We start from the raw sequence: 8,146 nt of genomic DNA on the forward strand, positions 1-8,146 counted from the left end.
TCCATCAACACACACTGGACGCTACGCTTCACTTCACGCTTCGCTTCGGAACTTCTACGACTCTTCAGTTAAGGCAGCACTTCGGTTTCGGAACGTGGTCGGTGTTCAGCCAGGCAAGGCTCGGCCACGACGGGAAGACGACGAGGGTGGCCCGGGTACTTTTGTCGGGAGATCATCGACGACCCAGGCCGAAGGAGAAGACACCTTCCAGCTCTGTTTCGAAGGATAACAATGACTGCATAAAGAAAGCAATTCGGTATCAGCGTCCCGTCCCGGGGAAGACCCTCAGAAGGACAATCATTATGACTGTATGAAAGGACACTCCAGGCCTAGCACTCCAGTGCCTCAACATCCCATTCGGTAACGGACCTTCCATGTGCAATTCTACAACATCACATCGGTAGCAGAGTCTACATGTGCATCCAGTTCTTTGGCAGCCTTTCAGTAAAGGTAACACAGGTTTAACGGATTTTCATCCATGACGAGCGCCCATCAAGGCTGTATCTGCTGCTGCATCGCGTAAGAAAACAAACTGCGCCAGAAGTTTCCAAATCCACGTGACGACGGAAAGCTGTGCCAAAAAAGGCTGCGAACCCCCTTTTCGCGAATCTGAAAGTGGTGAGCATGATCCCGAGTTCCTCAAGTCGAAACTTAGTTTAGGTCTAGGGGAGGGGGTTAAGGGTAATCGTAATGTGTTCCCCCTTTTACGATGTGCTGTGTGTTCCCCATTTCCATAGAGTTAAGTTTATAGATATGTGCATACTTGTAGTTACTTTAATCTGTGCTTATGACATGTATTTTATAATGCTGCAAACTGTTTAATAATAAAAGCATCCATTTCGTGCTATTCAACCTGGTCTATTGAGTTTTTCTCTGCACTACAGTTCCCTGCACCTAAGTCCAAGGTCTAGAACCGTAGGGAAGAGTGGGTCGAACCACTCAAGGGTAATTATTGCACGAAGCCTGGTAGGAGACCAGAACGAGCAAGAGAAACCCCCTACACTCCCTTAATTAAAATCTAGACTAAACTGTAAAATGGCAAACATCCTGCAGTAAAGTAAAGCCAGTTTCAGTTTGGACTCAGTCCTTGATATGTCAGGGACTTCACTTCAGTTGTATATGGCGCATGCTCTACATTTCGTTAGTTTGGATGCACTCCTGTTCTGATGTTCCTGTGTATGTAAAATGATTCGATCTGACTTTCAACAAAGGTACCGTATAGTGGCTCCAGTGCTCTCATCTCTGAATGCAGTTCTCAATGAACCACCCTCTCCCATATGAACAGGAGCTGCACTGGTGGATTCAGATCAAAAGCTGGCAAATTCATTACAGTCCCTTGTCAACATCACAGCATAAGCATTTCACATTTTAGAGGAAATTAGAATTTAAAATGAACCCTTCCCTGAGCAGAGTTCACTTGCAATTGAAATGTATTAAATTGGTTGTCAGACGGCCAGTGTTAACTTACAAGCTGGCTGCATTACGAAAACCATCAATTAAGTGAGAGTAGCTTATATAAACTTCTATTTTCGGCCGTACAATTGTAGCAAGGTGACATTTGGAGGGCTCACCCATTTGTTCCTCAAAACCAAGGAGATCACTTGCAAACGGTTTGCCTGGTCATTCACCTAAGTGCCACCGTAATTTGCTATAATTTGGAGTCATTCCCATGAACATGCTAAATACTCTTTCAAGTGAGCAGCCAATTTTGTTGATGCTGCAGCAGATACAGCCTGGACTGTGTGGAGCCATTCTGTTGACAAGAAGCACTGTGACCCCAGTTAGAATTAGAGAGGGATAATGAAGGGTTAGTGACCTTCATCTTACAGACTGGGAGGATGAGCAAAGAATTTTGTTGATGTGCAACTAGCCTGAACCAATGCTCTTGATGTGCTGTGGTGACATAAATTGGATTTCTTTTTAAAAACTTGGCAGATGCTGCTCACTTCAAATGTGACCTTCATGCAGTATTAGGTTGTCAGCTGGGAACAATTAGTGAATTTTCCTTATTCTAGTTATCTATTTTTGTAATGTTACAACATGGGCTTTAGTGCCAATTTAATCTAAGTCAAACGGTCCACTGTAAAGTCTTAGCTCAAAACCTAAACGTGCTAACCCTGTTCTATACCTCTTTCTAAAGTTTTTAACCCAATTTTCATTCTTGTTCTCCCCTCCTTTGGGGCTGTACCCACAGCCAAGCATCAAACATGGGCAGCATTATATTGGCCCAGAAATTCGGGTCGGGGGCTTCCCGCGGGTGCAAGCCCCCAACCTGCACTTACCTTGCGCGCCGGCAGTTGAGCTCTGGGCTCCCGTGGAATTCCGCTCCGGGGCCTGCTCGAACTCCCGGCGCACTGTGCTTGCGTGTCCCAGGGGCGTAGTTAGTGCGATGCGTCCCCTGGGATCACGTGAGCCATGGGCAGCCAATCAGAGGAGGTAAAAGCCCATTCATAAGATTGACAGGAAGACCTGTCTAAACTTATGAATATACGGGCCCCAAAATAACAGTAAACCTTCAAATAATTTTTTTTTTAAATCACACTTTTTAAATAAACTATAAATTACATTAAATAACTATTTTAAACAATAATTTAAATATTTGAAAAAAGTAATTTTATAAAAAAACAGGGCTAAAAATAAATTTACCTTGCTTTAAAGTATTTAAAAATAATAAACCTGTGGAAAAAATGTTTTAATTTTAATTAATTGACCACTTACCTTTTAAAATGCAGCCCTTACGCCTGGTTTTTACATTTCTAAAATCTAAGGACTTACCCTCATAGAAAAACCTGTAAAAAAAAACGTAAGTTCAAAGTGCACGCACAGACTCCCGCGCGCACCCGTTCGACCTCTGAACCCCTTCGTTCAGAGGAACGGAAGTGCCAGTTTCCCGCGCATGCGCAGCGCATGCAAGAAACCGGCACTTCCATCGGGTCCACGCGTGAGTACCCCGTGCGTACTCACGCATTGGGACCCGAATTTCTGGGCCATTATCTTTATTGTGCACATTGGTTTACGTTCAAACTTTTTCACTTGTAGTCATAAGTTTAAGGGTGTGTTTATACTGCAAGTATAGTATCAGATCTGCTAAAATTGCAGTTTAACACTGGAATCGAACCTCGATTGAATCAAGGCAGAGAAACAGTTTGAAACCTGGAGGAGTCTCACACCACTTGGTGTTGATACTGCATGAACTATAACTCCAGTGTGATTTTAAAAGTGTTTAGGGGGTTCCTTGGACCTCTGGAGCACTTTGAAACTTATTTAAATGTATTGAGAGTGTGAACACTCCTGCCCATTCTCTCTAGTCATCCTACAATTCCTCTTTGTAGCGCCTGGAAACACTTGTTTCCCAGGAACAACAAAGAGGAAAAGTGGGTGGAAACAACAACAACCACTTGTATTTATATCGCGCCTTTAACATAGTAAAACATCCCAAGGTGCTTCACAGGAGTATTAAAAGACAAAATAATTTGACACCGAGCCACATAAGGAGAAATTAGGGCAGGTGACCAAAAGCTTAGTCAAATCGGTAGGTTTTAAGGGGCGTCCTAAAGGAGGAAAGAGGTAGAGAGGCGGAGAGGTTTAGGGAGAGAATTCCAGAGCTTAGGGCCGAGGCAACAGAAGGCACGGCCACCAAAGGTTGAGCGATTATAATCAGGGATGCTCAAGAGGGCAGAATTAGAGGAGCGCAGATATCTCGGGGGGGGTTGTGGGGCTGAAGGAGAATACAGAGATAGGAAGGGGCGAGGCCATGGAGGGATTTGAAAACAAGGATGAGAATTTCCTCACATTATGACCAGGGGCAGCCACTTCCAATGGCGCTCCAGGAAATCAGAGATGGGCAAAAGTTTAAGCAGGCTCCCTTATGGGCATGTGCAAATGCATATAACCATGCATGTGAAAGCTCTGTCTGAGGCGGGATAATTACAGCTTGAGCTAGGAAGTATAAATGGATACTACCTAGCTAAAACCAATGCTACAGCTACTGCCCTGATACTTACCTCATCTAAAACTGTCCATTTACAGCAACTGCAAGGAATCACCTCTTCAACCATTCCTTGCCTCATATCAACAACGTACAGTGATGTGCAGTAGTTTTTACCTTCTTTGCTGCAAGGGGACTGACTGCACAAATCTGAAGTTCTTTCTTCAAAAAGCAATGCTTGAAGTAAACAAGTAGATATTGTAACGATACTTGAACAAATGTGGATTATAGTAGACAGACATGCTTAGCGTCATTACTTTCTGTGTAGTTGCTGGAGTTCAAGACGTCACCACGGCCTAGAAATTCAGTTGGTAGCGCCAGCCGATAGCGCCTTAAGAGGGCGATAAGTGGGGTGCGAAGTGGCTAGTGCCCGGGCGCGGCGCGATCTGCGCCTCTCGGGAACTTGAGTGAAGAATTAGCGGCGGCGCAAAACCGCAACGCCCGCTCAGCTGCGCGCGCAGATCCTGATGTCATTTCATGGTGCAACGCACTTGGTGTGCCCCGAACCGGAACTTCAGTGGCGCCCCCCTTCTTTCTGCCTGGCGCTCGCAGCGACTGGTTGAATGGAACAGTTCCCAGTCACTGTGGGGCTGGGGGGGCGCTATTTAAAGGGGACTCTTCCTGCATTCTTTGTGGTAGCCATTTTGGACCACTCCTTCTTTGTGAGAGAGAGAGAGAGAGATTTGCAGAGAGACAAAGGGAGAGAGCTTTCTGCTTTGACTCAGCGCTCGCACAGGTACTTCTGGCTTCAGCCTAGAGCTTTGCAGTTGGATTGAGTTTTCAGTGCCATAGCCTTGAGTGGCCACATATAATGGGGGCTGCAATGGGTGGAAACGTTGGGTTTCTCCATTGCATTGAGAGGGCTCAGAGACGCCGAGAGAGAGTGCCAATCGTGGCCAGACGGAGGAGGGCCAACAGGCGTCGGCACAGGAGACCTTACCCTCCCAGGGTATACCGCCAGCACTTCTCCTACCTCAACATGTCTGAGGAGCAGTGCATTTGGAGGCTTTGATTCAGAAGGGAGGTGGTCACTGAGATCTGCCACCTGCTTCAGAGAGATCTGCATCCTCAGCTGAGGAGCAGGACGTCTCTGTCGGTGGCAGTGAAGGTGACAGTGGCTCTGAACTTCTATGCCACCGGCTCCTTCCAATACACTACTGGGGACATTGCCAATGTCTCCCAGTTTGCGGTGCATTGCTGCATCCGCCAGGTCACGAATGCCCTCTTCAAAAGGAGATGTCAGTACATTTCCTTCCCCATGACCCTGGACAAGCAGCAAGAGCGTGCAATGGGATTTGCAAGAATAGCGGCATTCCCCATGGTCCAGGGCGCCATTGACTGCACGCATGTGGCTTTGCGGGTGCCTCTAGAGAATGCCGAGGATTACCGCAACCGGAAGGGGTACCATTCGTTGAACGTGCAGTTGGTGTGTGACCACAGGCAGCTCATACTAGCTGTCAATGCCCGCTTTCCAGGCAGCAGCCATGACACCTTCATCCTGCGCCAGACTTCTGTGGCAGACATTTTCGAAGCCCCGGCTCACCCAGGAGGCTGGCTTCTCGGGGACAAGGGCTATCCTTTGTGCACCTGGCTGATGACCCCGCTCCGTGCGCCCACCACCCCTGCTGAAGAGCGATACAATGACAGCCATCAAGTGACCAGGAACATAATTGAGCACACGATCTGCGTGCTAAAGCAATGGTTCCAATGTCTGGACCATTCCGGGGGAGCCCTACAGTACTTGCCTGAGCGAGTCTCCCATTTCGTTGTAGTGTGCTGCATGCTGCACAACCTGGCCATCCTCAGGACTCAGCCACTGCCAGCAGACATTGGAGGACCACCAGAGGAGGAGGAGGAGGAGGAGGATGGGAGGGAGGCACAAAGTGTAAGGGCTGTCCGACAGTGGCTTATTGCAAGTCGGTTCTAGGCCCCCTCTCAGGGAATGGCTTGTGCCATTGAAAGAATATGAATGGAGCCGCTCCGCAAACCCTGAGCCGGTCAAGGCAATAAAAATAGTTCAAAGCGCAAACATGCACAATCTGAATAAAGAGAATTATTTATTTAACAAACTCTGTGCCCTTCCCCCGCATGACAATCAAATACAGAGAAACCCCCCAAAAAACAGTCAGACACATAACTGGCTCTCACAACCTGGAGACAATGAACAAAAGAGTTAAACAAAAATGACCATGATCCTTGGCCTTCACAAAAATAAACACAACATTTTGCCACACCTCCTACTTTTTGGCCTGCGAGGGTGATCTGCCTCGCTTGCGAGATTGGCCTCTTCCCGCCCTGCAGCTCCTCCGCAATGGGACCCCAGTGGCTGCAGCAAGGCTGGGGGAAGGCTGCTGAGGGTCAGATAGTGAGTCGGCAGATGCCCTTGGGGGACGGCCTGGACCAGCTCTGGGCCTGGAGGGCCCGGCTGCTGATTGCTCCAACTCTGCTTGGGCGGCAGCAGTCTATCCTACGGGTGGTGGCAGCTGCAGTGGAGGAGTGACAGTGTTGGCAGCAGGAATGCTGCCAACCTGACAGAGCACAGGCACTCCCTGGTCGGACGACACACTCGCACGGACCAGCACTGAAGCATGCGCAGCAATATGCTGAAGCACAGACTGCTGGCCTGCTGCGGTGCGGCGAGGGCCCCGGCGAATCCAGCGAGGGTGGCAGCAGTTAGTGCTCGTGTGGCCCTGATCTGTGTCTGCATCAGACCAGCCAGTGACTGCATGGCACAACTAAGCACTTGGCTGGAAGCCGCCTGTGCTGCACCGAAGTCCTGCAGACTCCTTGCCTGTGCTGCCCCGAATTCCTGTACACTCCTTGCCTGTGACTCTATGGAGTCAGGCATCCTTGCCACTGCAGCTATGAGCTCAGTGTGCCTGCGCTCCGCCTGGGCGCCCATTTCACCAAGGAGCCGCACCTTCTCTGCGCTCACTGTAGCCGCACCTTCTCTGCGCTCACTGTAGCAGGACTGGAGGCCACACTCACCCTCCGGGGAGAAGGCCGCCGAGCTTCCCTACCCCCCCCCGCATTGCTGCAGCCCGCTGGGCCCCGGAGCTTCACCCTCCTCAGACCCTTCCCACCTGCTCCCCTCCAGGGAAGACGTGTCCCCATCATGGCCATGGGCTGCCTTGGCTGAGGGTGACACTGATGTTCCGGCTTCCTCTTCCTCGCCTTCCGATTCACTCACAGTGCCAGCTTGAGGGCCCGCCTCCTCACCTGGCGAATCAGCATCTGAAAGCAGGCAGGTACAAGAGTTGCTTTAGTGTGAGGACAGGGCGGCAGCAAGGGAGGCATGAGTGCTGCAATGCACTGCATTGGTTCGATAGTGGCAAAGGATTCTGGTGTGAGGCACAAGTGGAAAGAGAGAGGTCAAAAAGGTGATGACCTTACCATTGCTGTCCAGAACGGGGTCGGCATCTCCAGTGGCGACGGGGCCAATCAGCCGGCCTGCCATAATCCGCTCCACTTGCTGCTCCAGATCGCTGAGGTCTTTAAGTTCAGGACGGCCTCCCCCGGTCCGTTGCTGCTGCCTCCTATTGTGGGCCAGCTTGCCCTGCAAGAGAAAGGACGGGCTCTGAGTACAGTGTCAAGCCCTGATCTTGGCTGCACTGCCTCCCATGGTGGAATAGCCCTGACAGTGTCAAGCCCTGATCTTGGCTGCACTGCCTCCCATGGTGGAATGGCCCTGACAGTGAAGCCCAGATCTTGGCTGCACTGCCTCCCATGGTGGAATAGCCCTGACAGTGTGTAAAGTGGTGAATGTGCATGTGATTTTCATGAGAGTCCCATAGGTGTTGGATGAGGGCTGGGCAATGGGGCTTTCAGGACCCTTTGGCCATAAAGTGAGGTGCACATGCAGGGATGAAGAGGATACTGGAAAGGGTACTCACCCTGACAACCCGAGTGAGGTCGTTGAACTTCTTCCTGCATTGCGTTGGTGTCCTAGGGACCATGCTGCTGGAGGTCACTCTATGTGCCACCTCCCTCCAAGCTTTTCTATATTTGCTGGGCAGCGGCCTCCTGCCACTGTCAGGAAAGAGGATAGGTCGCCGGCGCTCCACTGCGCCAACCAGAACCTTCAGGGCCCCCTCACTGAAGCGCTGCGCTCGCTCCCTGGCCTTCTCCATGGTTGTAGGCGTAACGATGTCGCAGCAG

Source organism: Somniosus microcephalus, chromosome 12 (assembly GCF_052327205.1).
Source record: "Somniosus microcephalus isolate GS21.2 chromosome 12, FLI_Smic_1.0, whole genome shotgun sequence".
Classification (NCBI taxonomy): domain Eukaryota; kingdom Metazoa; phylum Chordata; class Chondrichthyes; order Squaliformes; family Somniosidae; genus Somniosus; species Somniosus microcephalus.